Source organism: Felis catus, chromosome B1, assembly GCF_018350175.1.
Source record: "Felis catus isolate Fca126 chromosome B1, F.catus_Fca126_mat1.0, whole genome shotgun sequence".
Lineage (NCBI taxonomy): Eukaryota > Metazoa > Chordata > Mammalia > Carnivora > Felidae > Felis > Felis catus.
In genome coordinates this window covers 102,946,233-102,972,769 of record NC_058371.1, presented here as the reverse complement: position 1 = coordinate 102,972,769, position 26,537 = coordinate 102,946,233, and the positions used below count along the sequence as shown (strand labels likewise).

Sequence of the window (26,537 nt, the reverse complement as noted above, 5' to 3'; positions counted from 1 at the left end):
TCTGTGACATTGTTATTTATGGTAAGAAATATGTGTCTGGACTTTGTCTTCCTTTCTGGCACAGAACTCCTGAAACCCTTGGAATTTCCTAAGTGATGAGAGTGATAAAGCTACTTTCGTTATTTTAACAAAGTGACTTTTGGACCAACCTAAGGTTGCCTGGAGAACCAACCATGTGATTAGAGGGTTGGAATTTTCCTTTCTCTCCTTGACCTCCAGGGAGGGGAGTGGGGCTAGAGGTTGAATCAATCGATGATTTAATCAATTGTGCTTCTATAATGAAGCCTCCATTAAAAACCCAAAGGATGGGGTTTGGAGAGCTTCTGTGTTGGTAAATGTGTGGCGATTTGGGGAAAGTGGCACGTCATGTGAGGACATGGAAGCTCCATGCCCTTTCCACCCTTTCCCCATATCTTGCCGTATGCATGTCTTCCATCTGCCTGTTCCTGAGTTAGAGCCTTTTTATAATAAACCATCAATCTAGTAAAATGTTTCTCTGAGTTCTGTGAACTACTCTCTAGCAAATTAACCAAGGTTGAGGTGGTGGGAATTTCCCATCTATAGTGTGTCAATCAGAAAGACAGGTAAAAACCTGGACTTGTGACTGGTGTCTGACATCCAAGTTGGGGGTTGTTGGAACTCCCCAATCTATAGCCAGTCTGTCAGAAGCACATGTGACTATCTAGATTTGCAACTGGCCTCTGAAGTTGGAGGTAGGCAGTCTTGTGGGGCTAAGCCCTTAACGTGTGGGATCTGACTCTATCTTGGATAGACAGAGTCAGATATGAGTTGAAATGTAGGACACAGCTGGTGTAGCAAAGAATTACTTGTTGTGGGGGAAAATCTCCACATATTTGGTGACCAGAAGTGTCTGAAGTGTCCTGTGTGAGTGTGATAGTAATTAAAGGAGACACAACAAAGACTCGCAGGTGGACAACTGGGGTGTTTTCTAATACACCCTCCAAAAGTGTCATGATTTTGTCTCTGTGACTGCTCTTCTCACAATAAATGACTATGGAATATTTCTGGTGACACCCTAGTAAAATCTATGTCACCTTCCATAATGTGGAAGTGTCTTTCTATTCACAGTCTTCCTATTCACAGTCTAGCAGGAACCCTTATCTCCTTCTTCCCTGTTCAATGTCACTGCACTCTGGGGCCTCTGCCAGGCTCAGCTAGGAGTGTCTGTGTGATTCCTTCTTTCATTCCAAAGGTTGTGACCATAGGTACCGTGAAAAGGAAAATTTGTTTCTCTGGAAGATATTGCGTGGTTACAATCTGTGACTGCATGTTTCTTCTTAACACGGCCAAAGCAAAGTCCAAGCCTCAATGTTGGAAGAATTTAGAAGGTAGTTTTGTTTGTTTGTTTGTTTGTTTTTATTTTAAATTGTTAAGTGATGTATAATATGTAGAAATAGTGTGTGTATCATAAATATATAGCTTGATGAATTTTCAAAAACTGAAATATACCTGTATAAACAACAACTATTTTAAGAAACTGAACATTACCAAGGAGGAAACTTTTAATTGCCTATCCATGGAGGGGTTTGTGAATGGCCAGGGTTAAGTATGTCTCTTGTTTGTGACTCATCTCATCCTGATGAAGTCAAATTAGTGAATGTAGTCTGTATACCAAGGCAAGCAAGTATGGAGTTGGAGAGTAAGTTGTTGGTGGGATGTTTGCTGATTATAATTGGGGAACCTGATTATTTCCACCACCAGGTTCTTATTTGCTGGGTCTGACTTCATAAGCTATGGCAGTATGTCTAGTACTCAGGCCACTGTATTTTCTAGAATTGGATCTCCCTCCTTTGGGAGGCACTGTAGTGCCTCTGCAGGCTAATTTTTCCCTACTTCATCTCAGTGTGGGAATATCAAATTGGTTCAGACATCCTTGGCTATAAATATATCCCACTTGAACCTGACCTGTTTCTCCTTTGTCAAGCATCTTCCTATCACTTTTTCCATTGGATCTGTTGTGGTTGCCTTCCAATGAGGATAGGAAGCCATGGAAATCCTGGTTACTCTCTATTCTGGATCATTTGTTCTTGGGCAGTGAGGTCATTCTACATGGTTTGTATGTCTCTGAGGTCATGACGCACCCCCCCCCACCCCACCCCACGCCTCCCCCGGCCAGAAATCTCTCCTTTGGCTCTTGATTTTTGTCCTGTCTCATGTCACTGTTAACAAGACTCAAAGTCTTTTCCTTAGGATCTTAGAGGAGTGCTGTCTGTGAATTTCTCCAGTTTATGGTAGAAATCCCTTATGCCCATACTTCGAAGTCTGCTTGATTACAAGTCACACAGTAATAACCACCTTCATAAGGAATCTGGGCTCTATTAGTAAAGCAGAGCAAAAAAGCCTGCAATAGTCAAATCAAGAAGGATATCAACCTAAATACTTGTCATTTCTCGGGAAATGTAGTGCTTCATGGATGTTGGGTGAAAAGTGAGATACTGAGTTTTCTTAAGTTATTGAACAACACGATATCATGCAAGTTTGATTCTGTACCTGATATAGCCAGTTTCGAACCATATATTCCCCTCCAGATTGAAATTCACATTTCAGTGATATTTCATTAATGTTTCATAGGTAATTGATAGAGTTCTGAAAAAGGACAGCAGAAACAAACATGCCTCTTGAGGCCTAGGCTCAGAAATGACTTTGCTTCCAGTATATTATAGTGGTCAAAGTTAGCTAGAAGGCCAGTCCAGATTCAGGGAGTAGAGAAATAGACTTTATTCTCTTGATGGGAGAACCGATGTGACTTTTCAGTTTTTCTCATCAAGAGGAGAGACTTGTGTCCCAGGTACCCCCTTTCCTCCACCTAGTTTAAAGGCCAGCCAAGCCCCCAAAGCATGATTGCCTAGCCTGGCCAGCTGCTGACTAAAACATATACATGAGTTCCACTGAGACCAAAACTGCCTCTCTGAGCCCAGCCCAAACTGACAATCCATGGAATTGTGAGCTAAATAATTGTTTGTTTATAAAATAACTAAGTTTTAGAGTGAGTTGTTACACAGAAAAAATGGCTAGACTGCCCTATCAGATACTTAAAAATGTACAGTAACTACTAAACTTTGTGATGCAATACTAGTTTTATTTTTGTCTTCTGAAAAAAACGTTAAAGAGTATCCAATCTACAGCCCAGAGCTTCACTTCTGAGAAAAATAAACAAAACAATACAAACAATCCCTCTCCGGTGCTCTGTAATCTCTCAAGCAGGCCTGGAGCACTTCTGGCCTCGTTCTGGAGTCACTCTTTCTAATTCTTTTTTTTTTTTTTTTCAACGTTTATTAATTTTGGGGACAGAGAGAGACAGAGCATGAACGGGGGAGGGGCAGAGAGAGAGAGGGAGACACAGAATCGGAAATAGGCTCCAGGCTCTGAGCCATCAGCCCAGAGCCTGACGCGGGGCTCGAACTCACGGACCACGAGATCGTGACCTGGCTGAAGTCGGACGCTTAACCGACTGCGCCACCCAGGTGCCCCCACTCTTTCTAATTCTAACAAACGCCCTGCCCAGCCAGGTTCTTCACTTCCCATGTCTCAAAAAGCCACATTTCACTGCCATTCCCCACCCCGAGGGAATGATTCCAGGGGTCTGTCCCTTCCTCTCCCTGGGAGCCAGAACATCCAGCACCTGTCTGTTCCTTTGACCTCACTTGCTCATGGGACACCTGTGGTCTGTGCTCCTTGGAAAGCTGGGCTATTCACTCATAATTCTTTTCTTACAAGGAAATCTCTGAAAAATCTTCTAAAGAAAAGCATCTCCACCTTGTTACCTAGACAAATCCTTTTGGGGGATGATATGTGGAAATAAAGGAGCTTCAGAGTATGAAATTCATTCACACCTTCACATGGGGTGCTGCCTACACACTCTTCTGGACGTATTGCCAACATCATCTCTGAAGAATGGATCTGGACTAAGAGTTTAAATGGGGAAAAACAGAGCAAGGTGAGGCTTTGTGGAAATAAAGTTTACAATTAGAAGATAACTTTTTAAGAATATACATAACTTCCTCAAGTTGGCAAGCAGTTCCCAAACAAGTGGAAATAAGAAAGCAAGTGTTATAGTAGTTGCTAGAAATTTAATGGGAAACATCTCCACATAGGTTCAGTTTCAGCTGGTGGTACTAATAGAGAAATGTATGGGTGAACTGTGGGCATCAGGATGTTTTCTGTGGGAGGACAGGAGGTCTGACTTGCCAATTGGTACAGAAAACTCAGCCAAAACAATGAATCAGGATATTAGGTTACTGGAGAAAGTCAGGAGTGGGAACCAAGAAGTAAACAGGCCAATGCATTCACATAGTTTGTTGGATCAAAGTCAGTTAGAATCAGCCATTAGGGCCAGGAGTTTAAAAACAAAAACAAAAACAAAAACAAACTATTCTCAATTCTCAGGGCTTTTCTTGTCCTTATAACTTGGAATAAGCGTGTTGGAGATCAGAGGTCAGTGATCTTGGCTTACACTAAAAATCCTTTCTGAATCTTTACTGTGATGGTTATAGGTAGATAAAAAAGCCAAGTTGTCCAAAAAGAAGAGGAATCAAGGTAAACGTGACTATGGTAATTACAATAAAATAGACTTGAAAATATTTAGAAGGGATGGATGAAATCATTGTGTGCTTATTGGAAACTACCTTAAAAAGGGGGGGAAGGTATGAGGAATGGATTAAGAATCACAATCTCTGACCTGGAAAAATTCTCTCAGTGAATACAATTTTGTCCATTGGCCATTTGTTAATAAGCTTGACAAATGAAAGGATGACTCAAGATCATGTAGGAAGTGCCGTGCCGTTGAACAAAAGCACTAAATTGTATCGGATCACAATCTGGAAATTCAGTAAGCCTTAACTTCCTGGGAGACGTTGTTTCAGGTCCAGCAGATTCTAGTATTACCGTATGGACAACTGTTCTTGAGACAGGAAGGCTATTTGACTGGTGATGGTTCTGCAAGTCTGGAAGTTCTGTGTTGAAAACAGCTCCCTAGCTACTAGTCTGAGAATTTAGGATTATGAAGTCAAATTTAGTTATGCCTAGAGGGTGGAGCTAAGATACATTGTTTAGATAATTTGTACATCTTTAAGAATTATGTTTACACCCTGACTGGGGAGAAGTGTGCTATCTTAGGCCTGTATTCATCACCTTAAAAATAGTATCATGTTGTTAGGATAGAGATTTCTGCAGTAAAAATCTTATATAGCATGCCATTTTCCCAGCTTAGACTTTAATTTGAGGATATACTTTATACATTCTACAGGAATTTTCACTATAATTGCTGCTAAAGCTTGCTGAATTTTGAAGGTAAAAGTGTTTTGACTTGAAGAGGAAGCTATTGCATCAAATAATTTGAGATAGGAGATAAAATGAAGTAACACACCATTAAAATTGTTATTTTTTTACAGTATTTGTAAAATCTACATGAAAATGCAAAGAACTATACCATCTTCCATGAGTTTAATTATGTCAAGCAAGTACCACTACAAATTGCTATCCACCTTTTTAAAGAGTAGAACTTGCATTCTTGTTTGTCTCGCTGACAAGTAATTTGTCTTGACTTTATTGCTTGACTCTTAACTGCCCACCAGGTACAGATGCACTATTTTTTCTTCACCTCTGGCCTCTGTTCTCTCCAGTGGCACACATCCTCTTACAGAACTTACCTATTGCCAGCCTTGGCCTGTGGGTCCTCAGGTTTTGACCTTGGGCTCTATAGTGTTCACATCATTCTCCACATATCTTTTTAACTTAATTTTTTTAATCTTTATTTATTTTTGATAGAGAGAGAGAGAGAGAGAGAGAGAGAGAGAGAAAGAGAGCCAGGGAAGAACAGAGAGAGAAGGAGACACAGAATCTGAAGCAGACTCCAGGCTCTGAGGTATCAGCACAGAGCCTGACGTAGGGCTTGAACACATAAACTTTTACTTTAATGTTTACTTATTTTTGAGAGAGAGAGAGAGAGATTATAGTGACAGAGCATGAGCACTAGTGAGGGAGCAGCAGAGAGAGAGGAGGTCAGAGGATCAAAGTGGGCTCCTCATTGACAACAGAGACCCCATGTGGGTCTCAAACTCATGACCCATGAGATTATGACCTGAGCCAAAGTCAGACACTTAACCAACTGAGCCACCCAAGGGCCCCCCACATATAACTTTGACTCCCCCAAAACTTAACTACTACTAGCCTACTGTTGACCAGAAGCCTTACCAATAACATAAACAGTCAGTTAACACATATTTTGTATGTTATATGTCTTATGTACTGTATTCTTACAATAAAGTAAGCTAGAAAAAAGAAAATGTGAAGAAAATCATAAAGAAGAGAAAACACATTTACAGTGCTGTACCATATTTATCAACTTATAAGTAGACCTGCACAGTTCAGGCCCATGCTGTTTAAGAGTCAACTGTATATATATGCACATATATATATATATATATATATATATATATATATATATATATTCACCTTCATAGTTCAAGCCACCAAGCCATCAGATGAATCATAGCTTAGAATAGGAAGGAAGCTTTCTAAAGAACAGTAGAGATAATATCAGGTCGCTCTCTCTCTTCCCCTCCCTGCTGCACAGGATAGTGGGGATACAGTATTAGGATCTGCTAGGATTTCTACTCAGGGTGAGGGAGGTATGGAAGTTCCCCCGGGCTCAGAGTGCATAAACTTTGATGCCATCATAGCTTGGAAGTCTGCAGTAGGAGGTGCTATTTCAGAGTCAGAGGCCCCCCCCCCCCCCCCGCAGCCCTCAGAATTTGGTTGCTGCTTTCCCTCACCTGACTCCTTCCCCAGGGCAAAGTGCTCTCTCATCTTCACTCAAGAATCTGTCAGAATTTCATTAAATCCTGTGTGAAGTTAACGCTCTGACCGTTAGCAGAGTTTTAGTTGCCTCTAGATTCCTGGAATCAGACACTTTTGTGTTTTCAAATCCTGGCTTTGTGATCTTGAACCTTTAGCTTCTTGGGACCTTATTTTTCTCATCTGTAAAAAGGATTATTCTAGTGGTGGTGGTTATTATCATTGTAATAGGGTTGTTGTGAGGAGTGAAGTCCCTAGATCTTCTCAGGCATGCTGTTAACCAGCTTGGGCAGAAAAGAACATTTCCCCTCAGTGAGCCCTGAGGTGTGGATAGCTGAAGCTTCCCGGGTCAGGGGTTACACTGTCCCTTACTGCAGGTCACCCAGAGTTATAAACGGCCATCTTTGGGTCTCTAGTAGCACTTGTAATGTACTTTCTGAGTTGTGTATCTGTTATGTTCAACTCCTGAAGAAATTCTTGATAAAAGTTACATTCTGGTCTTAGTTGCGATGTGGGAATTGGGTGGAGTAGCGATACAACTCAAGGCCATCCAGGGAGCACCAGCAGAGTTACACTGGAGGACTGGCGTTCTCACAGAAGACCACAAACTTGTAAGGGTGAGCTCTGCCACAGCAGCTGGAATCTAAAAACCTGAGAGGCCTTTGTCCTAGAGTATATGTGATACGGTTCCCTTGGGGTTTCGGAAATAATTAGGGTGATAATTGAAGGGGAGCTAATTTCTGGAAATTAGGCCGAAAAAGCTTATACTGAAATTGTGGATAAAGAGGAAGTACCTCCTCAGATTATATTGACAGGCAGTTAAGACTGGGGAAGTAAGCCTTGTACTCAGTTTCATTGCCCTGTATTAATGAGGAGTTAAAGGGCTCCTAAAGTGACGAGGTGAATGGCTTCATCATCATTTCAAACTCTTCACGGGAACTATGGATCTGCCAAGTTTTCAGATTAGCATTACCTACCAGACACCTTTTCAGAGGTTGGTGGGATTACAAAACTGACAAAAAGGTTTTGAAAATATGCTGCTATGACTTCTGCTTTATTTTTTCATTTCATGTACCTCTCTGTATATGAGTGTGTGTGTGTGTTTATACACATAGACACACGTACATAGAAGGACATAGATACACATATAAGTTTACACAAAACATATAATGTAGACATTTTAGAGTGCTTGGTCTTTAATAAAAAGAAAGCTAATTAAAACAATTTTATGAAGTTTTCGGTTTTAAGAGAAAAATAAATTCAGAATATCAATTTCTGTTTGGTAAGGGGAATGTATTCTCTATGGAGATAATTTTGACCCACAGTCTTAGATTGAGCAATGCAAAGATAGAAATTATTTCTTTGGTGAAAACTAGGAACAGTATGACCCAAGGCCTTGGAGAATTCCCAATGAAATGCTGAATTAGTATATTGAAGGGTGCAGCACCTTTATTTTTAAGAGAAGTAACTCAATAAGATATTTACAGAAACACATGGCTTGGATGATAGAATGTATGTGAATAAAATCTTAATAATTTAGTCCATTTGCTGATGCAAGTTGACACAAACTCAAGGATTGTTTTAATAAAAGCTATATGCTGGTTTTCAAACAAATGTGTTGGATTTGACAATGGGGTGGGGGAGGGAGAGAGAGAACAGGTCAACTAAACAACTGAAAAGTGGTTGGTAACTGCTCAAGCTAGAGGAATAGAAGCCCCATCTTGGACTAGAAGCTTCCCTGACAACCTACGCAGCTTCCCACGCAGATCGTAACCTCCTCCCTCTCTGCCCCCACCACTGCCTTATGTAGGAGTTTATCTTTTCTAGCTATCACTCTGGGTAGGGTAAAAACTACTTTTATAAAAATTACCTTCATGGTTACTGAAAGCTGAAGAGTAATACTTCATTAATCACAGGTCATGACTCATAGTTTAAAGATTTAACTAGTAAGCATTTGTACAATTTCTGTGGGGCTAGATTTTTTCTCGTTGCATAAAGATTGCTTTCATTACACTTCTTTTCATTTCATCCACATCATAGCATCACTTTCTGGATGAAATACTTCACGAACTCCCTGAATTAAACCCTTTGCAGAGACGTAGAGAATTTTGATGACTATTTTATTTATGTTTCCTCTAGAAAGGCACTTAAAAAGAAAAGGTTTTTCAAAATTGGCCACCTTGCAGAACACTCAAAAGAGTTTACAAAGATTTTCAAAGTAACAGAAGACATTCAGATTACAGAAATGAATCTGTAATGATTTGAATTACACAAAAACCACTTCAGCTGTACATAAACTAGTGTATGTACCAAGGCCAGTTCTAGAAATTTGGAGACTTGGACAAAGCTGCCAAACTCTTATTCTGATGAATGAAAAAATTAAGACTAGATGATGATTCTGTGGGAAACTTTTTATTATGACTGCCTTTATTACCCTTGGACAATTAAAATGCAGGCAATTTTATAAAAACTTGACATGATAAATGAGCCTGATGGCTAGATACGAGAACATGTCTATATTCCCTTTGAAGTATGAAGATGTTGTTTAGGGTATAGTTTCCATTGCATGGTGCCAATGACATGAGAAATTGTGTTCAACTTGTGATGAGCTTAGAAGCCACCTTGAATATTGCCTCAGAAAAACTAACACCTTCTCATGTAAACTTCCCTCCTGTGATTCCCCCTTTCACAAACTATATCTTAAAAGCTCCTAATATATTTACAAGTAGATTGAGTAAAACATTAATTTGTACAATTTCCAGGAGACAGGAAAACATTTAGAGGAAATGAAGAAAAAATCTCATTAACAAAATTAATAAGATAAAGGAAATTTAAACCCACTAGAAAAAAATTTCAACAAATAATATCCTCAAGTAGACTATAGTATATCACTTATTTTTATGTCCTAGCATATAATAACATTTCTTCAATGATTTGGAGTTCATAATTGTACATAATTAAAATCCTGCATTTATCTATCTATCGTCTCTCTATCATTTATTTTTCAATTGAGAAATATATGGGTTTTTTTTTCAGGTTTGTTAAGGTATAGTTGACAAGTAAAATTGTAACATGTGTTGATTTTGTATTTCATTGTTCAGCTTCTGCCAATGTTGGTATTAGGGTCTATAAATCAGTTTACTGGTACTGATGTTTATAGAAGCACCATATATAGATAAAGCATAAAATGTATACATGTAAGCATAATGTAGGATGTGTGTGTGTGTGTGTGAGTGTGTGTGTGTGAAGGGTTGTGTATGCATAAAATGATTGTGTTTATTAAAATATGAGTGCTTCTGGAAGAATATGATTCTAGTGAGATGGGAGAGTAGAGTGAAGTTTAAACAAAGTAAGGAAACAGAGGGGAGCGGGGTTCTGCCTCACATATTGCCAAGGTATTTTGAATTCTTGGGAGCCTTTGAGGTGGGTAGACAGAAATAACATGAGACAGATTTGGCAGTAAAAAGGAAGCAGGATATTTGTGGATGCTACTGTATGGTATATCTGACATCTTCCCCCTCATTATTAACAAAACTAAACCTACACTCAACCATTTCAGCCTCTGGGATTCTCAGTATCAACTTCAAATTATTGAAAACTATCACCTTGTGAATGATCTTAAATCCTCCTTTTGTGAAAGAAAAAAAAAATCTCTAGGATATATTTTACAAAATCATATTTCAAAATCTCAAATTGATTTAATTCATTTCTAGGTAAATTGTTGACAAAACACATTCCCTAAACGAATTTGCATATGGCAAAGTAAAGTTTCATGTATCCATTGGTCAAAATGATACCTTAATGAAATTTCCCATTTAATACTGAACTTTCCCCTTGCTCAATGCCTTGGCTTATATATCATTAATGTATCAGAAAAATGGTTTCTCAGACATATCCCCAAACTTTGATAAAGTCAGTTAGAGGATGCTGCATGTCACTGTGATTGTCTCAAAACTTTTCCATTTGGCATTATGTGGATGAAATAAAGCAGTTCTTGGCTAAAGAAAAGCTCCCCTTGGCCCTGAATTATTATATTATGTATAATCTAAAGATTTCATAGCAGATCAATAACAGGAGTGAAAATTCGCCATCTAACTTCAATTTTTAAAAACATGTTTATGTCTACCTGTTTAAAATTGTTCAGTGTTTGTTTTGACTAATATATTCCCCAAATGTGATTTTCCACAAGATCTTTTATAATAATTACACATTTTTAAGTTGTCTGCTTACATTTAATGTTTTGGAAACCTTAGCTCTTATCAGTGTTATTTTTTTTTCATCAGCTTTGTTGTTTTTATTTTATTTTATATTTTAATGTTTATTTATTTATTTTGAGAGACACACACACACAGAGAAGGAGAGGGGCAGAGAGAGAGGAGAAAGAGAATTGCAAGCAGGCTCTTAGGGCAGAGCCCTCTGTGGAGCCTGAACTCACAAACCACGACATGGTGACCGGAGCCGAAACCAAGAGTCAGTTGCTAACCAGCTGAGCCACCCAGGCATCCCTGTTTATTTTTAAAACTTAAATGTCTTAAAACATGTAGGATAAAACCAAAATGCATACAAATGAGTGGGGGAAAACCTGTGTCTTTGCAACTGCCTACAGAGAGAGAATAGCACTATTAACAAAATTTCTCTCTTTGAGGGTATGGGGAAGGTAATATAATAGAAATATGGATTTATTTTTCATCATTCATTCGTTCATTCATTCACTTAGTCAATATCTACTGAACACCTAATCTTATGCCCTGGTGGAACATAAAATTAACATTAACAGGCAAGTAAGACATAGATTATGTCAGATAGTGAAAAATGATATGCAGAAACATAAAACCTAGAAGTGGTAGAGATGTGGGGTTTGGTACAGTAATTCCTGCTTATCCATGGTTTCACTTTCTGGTGTTTCATTTAGCACCTCTAACCTCTGATCAACCGCGGTCCAGAAGCAGAGTTTCCTCCTTCTGACATATGGTCAGAAGGTCAATAGTAGCCTAAAGCCATGTCACAATGCCTATGTCATTCACTTCATTTCATCTCCTCATGTAGGCATTTTATCATCTCACATCATTACTAGAAGAAAGATGAATGCATACAATAAGATATTTTGAGACAGACCACATTCACATAACTTTTATTAGAGTTATAGTGTTATAGTTGTGATATTTTATTGTTAGTTATTATTGTTAATCTCTTACTGTGTCTTTTTTATAAATTAAACTTTATCATAAGGACACCTGTATAGAAAAAAACATATACAAGCACTGGTACTATCTGCAGCTTCAGGCATCCACTGGGGCTCTTCAGACATATCTTCTGTGAATAAAAGGGGTTACTGTAATCAGAGATGGCTCCACTGACAAAATGAGATTCAAACCAAAATATAAGGAGGTGAGGGAGTAAACATGTGGATATATGGGGGATAGTATGCCAGACAGAGGGAAAGCAAGAGCAAAGGCCCTGCGGAAGGAGTGTGTTGAGAAAAGATACAAGTAAAGAAAGGATGGAAGGGTAAAAAGGGACAGATTATATAGGGCTTCTTGGCCTTTCAGAGGCCATTGGCTTTTACTCTGGGAAACACTGAAAGACACTAGATAGTTTTGAGCAGGGGAATAACATAATCTGACTTTGTTTTCAAAAGAATCTTGGTGCTATGTTGAAAATAAACCCTAGGAGAGCAAAGTGGAAACAGGGGACCATTGAGGATGCTATTTAGAACAAAAGATTCTGATGTCTTAAAGCAGTGTAGTGTTGGTGGGGTATAATCTGAAGTCAGACACAATAGGATTTGCAGATGAAATGGATATTAGATATTAGACAAAAAGGATTCAAGGATGACCTCAGGCTTTCTGGTCTAAGCAACTGGATGGATTGGTGTTGCCATTTACTAAGATGAGGAAGCCTATGTGGGGAGGAGGTTTACACAGAAAGATCTAGAATTCAGTTTGTGATATGTTACAGTTATGCATATCCGTGTCAAGCCAGCAAGTGGGTGGTTGTATATATTAGCTGGGAAGCTATAAGGAAGGAAGTCCAGGTCATATATATTTATTGGGGAAACATTTATGTATAGATACACTTAAAGCCATGACACTAGATGAGATATCACCAATACAGTGAGTGTAGAAGAGAAAAGATCCAGTGACTGAGTTTTGGGGTGCTCCATTGTTAAAAGAATGGAGCAGAGGAGGAATTAGAAAAAAAAAAAAAGGCTGAGAAGCATCTACTTAGTCTTAGGGATAATCAGAGAATGTGATGTCCTGGAAGCCAAGTGAAGAAAAGGAGGAGAGAGAATCTAGAATATAAATGCTCCTGACAAGTCAAGTTAGCTGCTTGAAAATTTCCCACTGGGTTTTTTTTTTTTAATTTTTTTTTCAACGTTTTTATTTTTATTTTTGGGACAGAGAGAGACAGAGCATGAACGGGGGAGGGGCAGAGAGAGAGGGAGACACAGAATCGGAAACAGGCTCCAGGCTCTGAGCCATCAGCCCAGAGCCTGACGCGGGGCTCGAACTCACGGACCACGAGATCGTGACCTGGCTGAAGTCGGACGCTTAACCGACTGTGCCCCCCAGGCGCCCCCCCACTGGGTTTTAAAAAAGTTGTTTATTTGCCAATCTTGTCACGACTTGTTTTATTAGAGGTGAAGACCAAATTGGAAGGAGTTACAGAAAAAATAGAATAGTTTGAAGGTTGAAACAAGTTTAATACTAACCTGGTATTCCGCTGTTCAGTAGACTTCCTCTTGAAGGAGGACTTATAGATGGGCCAGATAGAAGAGTAGAAAGAAACTAGCATGGTGGCTCATTTTGAACTACTGGTGAAACATGACTAGAACTCTTCCATTAATTTTGGGAGATAGAATAAAGTACAACAAAGATTTTTTTTTAATGTTGAAAAAGTAAAAATCAATATTATTAATAATTTTTAATTCTGTTTTCCCACTCTCTTCCAAGCTGTGTCTTTTTCTGCCCTTATAGTTACCCCTGGACTGGAGTGTTCAGTTATTGCTACCCATAAGTCTCCACATATGACTTTTAAAGTTTAGCAAATGGAATCAAAAGTTCCAAACAGCCAAAGTTGGTGCCCTAATATCATTTGGAAGACAAAATACTGTATAAGAATGGAGCAGATGTCAGTAATCTAGATGTGCAACCACAAACACTGCTAGAGAGAGAGGCATGGTTAGCCCAATGGCGGACAGATTCAGGCAGTAACAAGGGAAGTATGAGGAAGAAGGATTGAGCTAATAGGGTCAAGGATGAAAAAGGTGGCTTACTCCAGGGTCATAAATAGAAAGCATGTGCAGCTAATTGGGAAAAATTTGCTGAAGCATGGCCAAGGAGAAGTCAATACTAATTCAGGAGTAAGGGCCAGATCTTTAGTCTATAAGTGACCTTTATAGTTTATTGTGCACCTTTATACAGAATATTAGTTTCTTTCCTCCTCATCCAAGTTTGACCCAGCTACAAAGAACTTTCTCTTCTACTCATCCTCCACATCCACGTTAATATCTGGCTATCTCCTTAATACACAAGGTACAGCTAAAGTTTAATAGAATGTTTCTCTCATTGAGAAACACTTAGATTTCTTTCTCTGAGGTCAAGTCTAGTGTGGAGACTAGAGCTTGGATATTGATCATTCTGAGGCAGATAGAATGGCAAATTACCGTAGCTACCAGATTTTTTAACTGTACCTATTCTCCATCTATAATCCCTAGGACTCTCTGTCCTGACTGACCTTCTGATGATAAGCAGAAGCATTTGCATCACAGGCAGGAGATTTTATATTGCAAACCAACCTAAATGAAAATCACTGGTTCATGTAACTTAGAATTCCAGGGGTTTAAGTCACTCCAGCCACCATGCTTATGTATTCTTGTCTTTAAGCCCTTGTTCCTTGACAAATCTAGGGGTGGTACACACAAATATGACCATTCTTTTTAAAATACTATAAAGATTTCTTCTTAGCAAATATAAGGTTCTTCTCTATCTATGCAAATTATGAGAGATGTGGGGTCATAGATAAGGAAGTGATTCTCTAGCCTGAAAATCATATCATTGAAATCTTTTCTCATTTCTTATGTAATCTCTACAGTGGACACCTGCTTTCACCTCATATGAGCCTTGAAGCTGGATTCAGTACTTCTTCAGTTTCTACCTTTAGGAATTCTTGTCTATAAAGCATGAATGAGCAATTTAAATTCACTAATGATTTTGTGAAGAAGACTATGGGAGAACTTGCATTATACAACATATGATATTTTACTCAGAGTTACATTAAATTATTCTCAATCTCTCTTCTCCATTACTTCTCCCTGAGCCAATCCCATGAAGTATCAAATCTCTTCCTCTAAATAGAACAGTAGAGCTTTCTGCCATCTCTCTCAATCCATCTGTGGTACTGGCCAAACTATAGCACTGGAATCTCCAAATAGGCTTGTCAAAGTGTTAACTTCAAAACTGAATCTCTCCCAAGGGGAAACTTTTGGAATATAGCTAAGAAAATAATGTTTTCTTTATTATTTACATTTAAATTGATATTCTCAATTCCCAAATATTATTTTTTTTAATTTTCCTAGATAAAACCAGGGTATAAAAACTTTAATTACTCTCATGTCTGAAAAAGAACTTTCAGTTAGGGCTGGTATGTACAGTTAGTGAATTACCATATCATTGAAAATATAAGAATCTTTGGGAAGCTTTTCTGAAGAGAAACTCTAAATCATGAACAATGTAGGGAACTCACCTAAGCAATTTCTTTCTAGTTTTACTTCCGTAACAAAAAAACTTGACGTAGTGAGAAGGAACTTTATGGTTATATTTTATGGTGATTATGAAAATAATTAATGAGTCAGACTAGAATACATATGGTTTGGCATGAAAAATGCAGTGTTTCTCCCAGCCAAAAGAATGAGAGGGGACAGCAAAAGAGGAAGATTCCCTCTCTCTATGGTTCAAGACTTTTCACTGCAGGGGCACTGGGTGGCTCAGGCAGTTAACCATCTGACTTCAGCTCAGGTCATGATCTCATGGTTCACTGAGTTTGAGCCCCACATCAGGGTCTGTGCTGACAGCTCAAAGCCTGGAGCCTGCTTCAGATTCTGTGTCTCCCTCTAGCTCTGCTCCTCCCTTGCTTATGTTTGTCTCTCTCTCCCTCTCTCAAAAAACATTAAAAATAATTTTTCAAATAAAAAAATAAAAAAGACATTCCACTGCAGAAGGAAAAATTTAGAAAACTTGCTATAACAATGTGCATATTATATTAATATTTACATCTCAGTCATATTTGATTAAAAGGAGTTAGGAATAAATGAGCAAAAGGAATTGAGGTTGTATAGACTTTATAGTTACCCATCTTTCTGTTGCTGGCAAGGATATTTTTAGCCACACTTAACCTTATTCATGCTATCCACTGTGTTCTGTGCTTTGTTAAATCTACCCACTATATATTCAAGCTTGCCATAAGAAGACAAAAATAAAAATTCAAGCAATTTATATCACTCTAAATGAACATAGCTTCTTTCAGAAGGCTATTTGGAGGAATATGGTAGACTCATGACTTTTTTCCCCAGTTTTATTAAGATATAGTTGACATATAACACCGTGTAAGTTTAAGGGATACATATATATACACACACATATATATACACATACATATATATGTATATATATACACATATATACATATATATGTGTGTGTGTGTGTGTATATATATATATATATATATATATACACGATGTGTCTATACATACACATACACACACTTGGAAATGATTGTTACAATAAATTTAATTAACATCCACATTTCACATAGTTACAATTTCTTTCTTGTGATAGAACTTTTAAGATCTACTTTCTTAGCAACTTACAAATATATAATATAGTACTATCAACTATAGTCATCATACTGTGTATTATATCTCTAGGACTTACTTATCTCATAACAGGAAGTTTATACCTTTTGACCACCTTCATCCAATTCTCTACACCTCCACCCAACAAGATTTTTTTTTTAAGGTTTATTCATTTTTCAGAGACAGAGCGTGAGCGGGGGAGGGACAGAGAGAAAGATGGAGACACAGAATCCAAAGCAGGCTCCAGGCTCTGAGCTGTCAGCACAGATCCCGACTCGGGGGCCCAAACTCACAGACGGGAAGATCATGACCTGAGCTGAAGTCAGATGCTTAACCCACTGAGCCACCCAAGTGCCCCCCAACAAGATTTTTTTTAAGGGGACAAAACTTATAGGGGAAGTTAAGCAGTTTATGAAAAAAAAATCCTTCAACTTTTTTTTTTCTTTATGTATTTACATCAGACTTTGAATTTTACCACATTAATGAGATTTACACCAGAGGAGTGGAAAGTGGTGCCACTTAGCATTTCAGACATTAGCTGGCTCAATACTGATTACAATAATGAACCTTGCTAGTGTCCATATGTATCAGAATGGGAATAGCACTGTGGTCATGGCCCAGAGCACCCAAAAGACACAATGCCTTAGCCACAGATGTCCCTCATTGACAACATGGAAAACTTGGCAAAGACACTTGGATTTACAATTAAAATTGTAGGAAATTAACTTGCTTCCTAAGAAATGTGCCTATCATCAGAAAAAAAATGTTTCTAAAATTAGCTTTTTTCATCTTTAGGGAAAAAAAGATTGTAGGCCTTTTGGTCTGTCTCCTCCATTACTTACAATGTTAGTCAAATGAAGTAGATGATTCGAATTCTTTAATATATTAATATAAATTCTTATCTGTTTTAATAGAAGTTACAACTATTAAGATATCATCTGAGCTACAAAAGATGTCTTTTGCTTATGATAGTAAAATCTTGCTTTACAACTAGAGAGGTGAGGGTTTAAAAAGATGAAAATGTGAAGTCACATTATGTTAAGATTTATGAATTGCCTGTTGGAGCTATGTGTCTTGTTGGCAAGAGAGATATAGAAGCTTAATCCAAATCCATCCTGGTCTTAACTATAGTTGAGCATCACCTGGGGCAGCTACCACAACAGTTTCACCAGGAGAGACCTACTGATTCCAGAAATCTTCTGGTTATTTGGCCCCTGTTTCATCTGCTCTAACTGGAGAAGTTTGGGCTAGGAAGATACTTAGGATGCACTCTTTAGTTTATCACTTGTTTTGCCAGCCAATGTTGCCTATTGTTTCCAAGGTAAATTTCTAGCTGTTCTTTGAGGAAATAATAGAAACAAGTTCTCAACTGCTTTATGTAGGATTCTCATTATCTTGGCACCATATTGTTAATGGATTTGACCTTAGTTTGAAACATATGAAAAGTAACAGAAGACAAGAGCAAAATTCTGGGTCATGGTTCCAGATAATTCTTCCATGTATTCTCAGTTTTAATAGAATGCTAAGATAATGGACAGCCAACAAAATGACAAGAAATGTGTCCTTGGACATGGATTTCTCATAGAAGTGGAATGCCTCTCAACTTTTCTTTTGGTATGAAATAATTGGGTTAACACTATAGCTCACTGCCTAAAAAGACTGAACACAGTACTGTTTGAAATACTGTTTGAATTCAGCTTTCCTTTAAACATTTTTCATAGTTCCTCACAGGAAAGATTTTCTCTGTTACAGTTATTGTTTTTAAAAGGACAAGTATACTTTTAATACATAAACTTATAGAGAAATTAAAAATTAACCATAATTTCATCACCCCAAAAATTCAAATTATTTTTTAAGAAATACATAAGTGTGTTTCAAAAATTCAAATAATGCTGTGAATAATAAAATTGAAATTAATAAGCCTTTATTTCCTTACCTTTTCTGCCACTATTAACTATTATTAAGTTTTTACAAATATTCTTCTAGTTATATACATATACTGGAAGAGTTCTACATTATTCTTTTTGCACTTAATAATGTTTTAGAAATATTTTTGTATGCACATACAGATATACTCATTAAAAAAAATTATATAGAGAAAATCATTCATTGTCTTAGCATAGCTTCTGCCCCAAAGCAGAACCTGAAATAAATGCTTTTACAAGTAGTTTACTGGAAGTGATTCCAGCGATCATAAATGAAGGATAGAAATACGGTAGCCAATCACCATGAGAGCCCATTGTCCCCACCTCTTGGTATTCATACTCTTGTGTAGTCTCCTCCCACATTGCACCAGAGTTACTCTAGGTCACTGAGAGCACACAGCAGAAGTGGTGGTATGACCCTTCCAAAACTAGGTCATAAGACATAAGACATTTCTGCTTGCACTCTCCCTTGGCTTCTCTCTAGGATCACTCACTCTGGGGAAAGCCCTCTGTCATGAGGTGAGCACCAGTCCACATGGTGAAAAACTGAGTGCTCCTGCTCACAGCCAAAGGAGTAAATTCAGAGGTGGATCCTCCAGCCCCAGTCAAGCCTTCTGATGACTATGACCCTAGCTGAGATTTGAACTACATGCTCATGAGAGACTTTGAGCTAGAACCACTCCATTGAAACTGCTTCTGATTTGTTGACAATGGAAACTGTGAGAATAAATACTTGTTGTTTTAAGTCACTAAGATTTGAGGCAATTTGTTACACAAAAATAGATAACTAACACAGGAAATCAACTGCAGGGAGGAGGGTAGGCAATATAAAGACCTGTTGGTGCTATGATGAATTGATGCTCCACTCAGTAGGACCTTCCTAGAGTCTTATGAACTGTGTGTCAAGGGAAACGCATTTCTATCAGCCCCATTCTTCACTGGTCAAGCAAGCTCCATGGGTGTTAACTCTCCAGCCCTCCAGAATACATGTATGAATGCCAAGCAGATTCCCACAACTTTCTATGCCACACTGTGAGGCACATGACATGGCTTAAAGCAAGGTTGGCAGGTTTTGCCTGCACAAACATTGTTGAAACCTGCCCTAAGCCACAGCCTTCACAGCTAGAGGAGTAGACAAAGAGTATTTGATATAACCATACACATCACAAGGCATTTCTTATGTTCTTCCTTTCTATAAAACTATGCTACATGTGTCATTTTTAATGTAACAATTCTTTTTTGGTGTTTTATAAAATATTGAAACTGAATGCATTCACCACAACTACCTTTTTATTTCATGTGACAAGTCAAATAGCTAATGTGCCTATCTATTATTTAATTCCATGTGAATTTAAAAATTAAATTAAATTAATGATAATTTGATTATTTTTAAGAAAATTAGCTTTTCTTTCAATTTTCAATCCATTAGCTTAATAAAGGGTCATATAGTCTAATTGATAGAACTAAAAGAAATCAAAAAGATTTTGAGTCTCCACATTATTAATCCACATTTCTCAGGTCCCTTTGGAGGCTGACTAAGTAAGAGAAATTTAGCACTTTGGAGGCCCATTATGAACTGAGATGAATCACCACTTCCTTCTGCACATCAGAAATTGCAGTTGAATTCAACTGTGAGAGATGTTGAAATGTTGGCATTTTTCTTTTAGTTTGAATATTGTAATAACTTTTTTGACTTATATAACATCTCAGAATTACTTTTCTACTTTTCCGAGGTCAACCTTAAATGTCTAATGGCATTATACCTGGAAAACAAGACACTGATCAAAGTATTAAAGGGCAATCACACTTTGTGAATCTTTATTTTCTGAAATTGGATGGAGAAATCTGTTGGCAGAAACAGCCTTTAAAATAAAGGCAGTGACTCAACTTCTGAAGGAAAGCCAGGTTCTCAGGCTGCAGGGTGGTGGGGTGGGCAGAAAGAGAACTCATTTCAGGAGAGTACAGGAAGTTACTTAATGCTGCTTATGAGTCAGAAGAGAGTAGAATCAGTTATGATTGAACTCTCTTATCTAGTTACACCTATATGCAGATACTTTATGTGTATAAAACATGTATATGTGTATTTTTATTCATCTGTGTTCTATGGTTTGCTTTGATAGGAACCCCCCACCCCCATCCTTCCTTCATTTTTGAATGCTGTAGTAATGAGTCACTGCCTCCTATTGCTTTGAAAGTAAGAACTTTCTAGGTCAGAGATTTTAAAAAGTATATATCACCCACCATTCCCCTTTATTCACTACCCTTAATGGGATCTTATATAAGTATATGTAGTTAAGAGAATGCTCAATTGGAAAGAGAAAAATAAAATATACATTCACAATATCTGCTATTGCACTTTAGACACTATTTTATTTAATCCACAAACAGGTGTTATGCTTCACTCTGTAAAATGTGAAAATGGTTAACAGGGGCTTAGTCATCTTAAGAGACTTCTCCAATATAATCTTGGAAATGGCAAACTGGAATTGGAGCCAAGCTTTGCCCAATCACATGACCCATGGTCTTCCCACCACATCATACTTCCTCTAAGGCTTTGCAGTCTGTCTATGCCGGAGTCTGACAGACTGGGCTGTCTGACTGAGGCATTGGACAGGTTACTACCCCCCTGTTTTATTTTTAATTTTGACACTAAAAAACTCTGAAAGCCAGCTTAGCTCCAACATCTTTTAATTTCATTTTATTTTACATCAAGAGCTCTCAGAGTCTAGCCACTGATAATAAAAAAAACTGAATAATATTCATAAACCATGTTTGGGACTACTAGATGTACCCCTATTCAGACATTAATTACTGCCCCATTTTTCAGAGACTTTTCCGTTTGTTTGGATTATTTAGAAATATTTTCTTTAAGTACACAGGTCTCAGAGAGTCTGCACTTCAGGCTCTCCTTTGTCATCAGGCTAGAATGTCTTGGGAAAATTAGGGAATTCTCCTAGATAAAACTATTCCTCTCATGGGAACAGAGAAAGATTTGGGGCCTATATCTCCCTCTTTCCACTCTTGGGAGAAAAGAGAAATTGGCAAACAGCTGGAGAAGGCAGAATAGCATCCTAACAATCTTACAGTCACCCCTGCACTTACAAATTTTACCATCTTAATTCTAAAAGGTGTTTCTGCGTGTAAAACTTAGGTGATATTTCTGGCAGTTTCAAGATAAGTTATTTTGTTGGAGGTGGTCTTTGACATAGCACTAACAGAAAATATTTCCAGATACCATTACTATTTTAATAGGACTTTAAGATTTCTGCTTTCTCTCCTGGAAGAGAAAGAACCCAATTTATAAGAGACACGAGGGTGACAGAAACCTTCTTGAAATTGTTGGTATGAAGAGATGTCTTAAAAAAATAATAATTCTGATCAACTCTATCTCTTTTGGTCCACTTCTTAACCCACATTAAAAAAAATCCATTTTTGAAAATCAAAGAAATAGAAAATGTGATCCACTGCCAATTTCTATTTGATAAGCCAGTGGACAAAGTTAAAAGGGCAAATAACAGTGAAGTAAAAATTAGTATAGGATAACTGAATGCAAAGTTTATTTCTTATGGCTTAGTATTCCTAGCCTTGTTTGGACTGAAAAAAAAATTAAGTAAGTATTAGATGTTGCATAAATTTTTGCTTTCAATTACTTTACTCTCTTTGAAATTAGAAGCCAAAATTCAGGTTTCAGATTGTGAGGGAAATTTGGTTTAACACATGTTAGAATCAGGGGTGTCTGGGTAGCTCAGTCAGTTAAGCAGTCTGACTTCAGCTAAGGTCATGATCTTGTAGATCCGTGGGTTCAAGTGCCATGTCAGGCTCTGTGCTGATAGTGAGGAGTCTGCTTGGGATCCTCTCCCTCTCTCCCTCCCCTCCCTGACTTGAACTTTCTCTCTCTGTCTCAAAATAAATAAATAAACTTAAAAAGTTTTAAGACGTACTGGAATCAAAGATAACTTTTTACTAAGTAGATTTGGATAGATTCTAACAGTAAAAATCTCTTCTTTCCAAGTGAAATTGACACACCTGCTGAGATGACGTAATTAACCTTCTAATTTGGTAAATGGATTTTTAAGAACTAAATTTGGTGGCACTACAGGAGGAATTAAATTGGCTTTCATGTTAAATTTGCCACTAAATAATTCTGTGGCATAAAGCAAAGGAATAACCAGAGAACCACAAAATAAAAAATAAGTACGATCACTACTACAAATGCTACTAGTAACTACTACTATTAGTAATGATAATAACAATTGATTATGCCCAACCATGTGTCAGACACTGGGGTAATGAAATATTGTTTCTTGGCAGTGTGGAGTCCATTTTCTTTCTACTTTTTGTGTTTTAATTTGTGCTTCTGCAGATATTTACAAGTTAGTCTGATGTTCTCAATAGTGGCATATGACTGGTGAGTAACATTTTGCAATGCTAATTCAACACTAATATTTTACGCTGGCCAGTAGCAGAATATTGAACTCTAAAATTTTTTTTAATATACAAAAATTTTATTGTATTTTCAAATAACCAAATAAAAAGTGAATCCTGATATAAATAATTTTGACATAAGTATTTGATAGTCATTAATTTTATTTTGCATTTTAATTTTCATGGTTATGAATATTTAAAAGAAAATAAAAACATTAATGAAAAATAATTTTAATGTTTAAATTTTTTACATTTACTATAATTTATATTTGTATAAAATATATTAAAATTTTGTATACTTTGAATATAATAATATTAATTTTTTAATCATTTAGATCAGTAGAATACAAATTATGGAGAAATTTTGATAACAATAACATTATTAGTAGCTTTACTGAAACGAGGCCAAAAGGTTTGGAATTAATATAAAATAACTTGTAAGTTATATATATATATATACACATTTTATTACACATCCAAATATTATCAAAGTAACACTCATATATGAGTAATCATGATATCAATATCTTTGATATTTTGCCAAAACTATAGCTTTATGTATACTTTTCAGTTTGTTGTTATAAAGACATATTTGTTAGGGTAGGAATATAGAACTCACTTTATTTGGTTGTTACCATTATTTTTAACTTCTGAATATTTAGCCTTATAGTAAATTGATCTCCATGTGTACTCTTGCCCTGGGTCCTGCAAATATTAAGGGTAGGTCTGGGGAGATGCACTTCCACGTCGGTAACATTCTACAAATTCCCAACCCTAGTGATGGACTGATTCAGAGATCTAGTCTTGACTCCTTTATTTTACAGATGGAGTAACCAACCATGATGATTGGCTGCAAGCCTATGCCAAACCATAACACTGTCTGCAGAGGACCAGGAAATGGACCCTTCTCTCTCCAAAAGCAGGCAGAGTGGCATGTTCCTTGTGCAAGCTGGAGGACTCCCAAGTCCTCTCTTACGAAAAGCTCATTCATCTGAAACTTAAAGTGTGGGCCCCAATAGCCAATTGTATGAGGTTAACTTATTCATGAGGCTGGCAGGCAGTTCATGTCAGCAGCGGGTCCCTGAACAAGAGCCCTCTCTAGTTGTCAGCTATCTGTCTAATCTGTGTATCTTTTAACAAAGCATTGTGTTTTTATGTGTATCAGTAAAGGCTAATTCTAGAAAGGTCAGTCATAAGGAGGCTTAAACCCACCTCAGGAATAGTGCAATATCCTGGAGCTAGAAGCAGCAAAATTGGTCCCAATGAGAGATGGTGACCAGGACCGAGAGAGAGACTAGTGTGGAGATGGCTTCCTGAGAGGAGCAGTGGCCTTTGGTGGAGGGACTAGGCCACAATGGCCTCACGAGGAAAAATCTAGGAGAATGATTCCCTCATCACATTTGTCTATTTTCCTCTCATCTCTGACAGGGGCTCCCCGTTGTTCAAACCTAGCTGGAAGTCAGGGGATACAGAAAATCTGAACATATACTCCTTTCCAGTCAGCCTCTGGGGCAAAGAGCAGGTAAAAAGGGGGGTGGAAATGATTTGTATGGGTAAATGGATGATACTCATCACAGCAAGTGAGAGTTTTTATCATATATTTTGGATCTTTTTATTGTCTTGACAACGAAGAAGCAGTGAATGGAGGGACGAGTACATTCATGCCTGGGCAAGAAAGGCCCCTGTTCAGGTCTTGCACTTCAGGAGGCCCTAGGCTTTGGAATATCTTCCTCAATTTCTAAGACCCTTCTGGTGCCTGAGACCAGCTGAAGCCAGCAGAGCCACCTGGGCAGGGTGCTCTGAATGTATACTGAGACTTGTGTGACTCTGGTTTTTGTTTCTTCCCACAAGAGCACTCCCTGGTGCTCTATCCCCCAAACAAGGGGCTCTGGGACTTGTGCCATGGTATTGTCCCCTATATTCCTGACCAGGCCCTAGTTCCAGGAGGGTAGCCAGACAAATGTTTTGTCCTATGGACTAGTGTATTTCTTTTATGGGATGCTATGAAATTGGCCATCAGCATGATAGTGACACAGTGACTTGATGTGACTCTCAGGTCAGACACACAATAAGTTCAAGACTCTGATTGACTGCTGACCCTTGGTCTCAAGCTTCAGGTGTGGGCTGAGCATGGCTCTCACCTGTTCACTTTTCAGGGTGTCATCTCTCTTCTATAAAACTTGAAGGTGGCAGTTCATGGCAGAAAATGTACTTTAGCCTGTGTACCCCCTCTGGTGTCCAGGCCCATCTCCTCTGCAGGCTCCCTGCCATATATTGGTCAGTGTCCCAGAGCAGGCCACACCTATCTGTCTCAATGTGTTCAAGGCCAATGTGCTGGGATACCAGAAGCCCCTTCATTCCATGTTCTCTCTTGCCTCTGATTAATATTATGATGTTGTACTCTCAGATCTTTCTCAGACCATGCCAGATAAGGGTGGACAGTCCTTGCACAATGGGACTATTCTTCTTATTTTATTCACTGGTCTCTTGCCTGTCCTTCTCACTGGCACCAATGTATGGAAGGCAAGGGTGCAAGTGACCTTGAAGGAGAGGACATTCTAAGAATACAACGATTATGGCCTAACGAGTTCAAGAGAAGATTTACTTGGAAGATATGTAGTTCTATAGTTAAGGCACAAAGTTCTAGCTGGTAAATTTAATGTCACTATAAAACTAAAAATTAACTATTTTTCTCATTTTCCTGCATAGATGGAGGAAAACTTTTATTTGTGGACTCCTTCGATAAAATACAGACAAACTTTCTGAGGGTCATTGGAAGCCAGCACTCATGGGCAGCATGATAGATCACACAATGTCAAAAGTAATGATGTAACCAGCTTTAAATAAATGTTATTGATTTGTATTTCCCTGATAAGGAGCGACGCTGAACATCTTTTCATGTGCCTGTTGGCCATCCGGATGTCTTCTTTAGAGAAGTGCCTATTCATGTTTTCTGCCCATTTCTTCACTGGGTTATTTGTTTTTCGGGTGTGGAGTTTGGTGAGCTCTTTATAGATTTTGGATACTAGCCCTTTGTCCGATATGTCATTTGCGAATATCTTTTCCCATTCCGTTGGTTGCCTTTTAGTTTTGTTGGTTGTTTCCTTTGCTGTGCAGAAGCTTTTTATCTTCATAAGGTCCCAGTAATTCACTTTTGCTTTTAATTCCCTTGCCTTTGGGGATGTGTCGAGTAAGAGATTGCTACGAAAGACAGATACCATATGGTTTCACTCTTATGTGGATCCTGAGAAACTTAACAGGAACCCATGGGGGAGGGGAAGGAAAAAAAAAAAAAACAGGTTAGAGTGGGAGAGAGCCAAAGCATAAGAGACTCTTAAAAACTGAGAACAAACTGAGGGTTGATGGGGGGTGGGAGGGGGGAGAGGGTGGGTGATGGGTATTGAGGAGGGCACCTTTTGGGATGAGCACTGGGTGTTGTATGGAAACCAATTTGTCAATAAATTTCATATATAAAAAAAATAAAATAAATGTTATTGGACAATTGCAGGGGCAAGAA

The 26,537-nt window shown here is 38.0% G+C and overlaps 1 long non-coding RNA gene across 1 annotated transcript; it reads left to right on the top strand.

Moving 5' to 3' along the window:
* Positions 1-1,221: 1,221 nt before the first annotated feature.
* Positions 1,222-25,965, top strand: LOC123384960. The gene is made up of 4 exons (XR_006596810.1): positions 1,222-1,349; positions 3,790-3,958; positions 23,845-24,542; positions 25,730-25,965. It is a non-coding gene; the product is annotated as an uncharacterized LOC123384960 (long non-coding RNA).
* Positions 25,966-26,537: the final 572 nt, after the last annotated feature.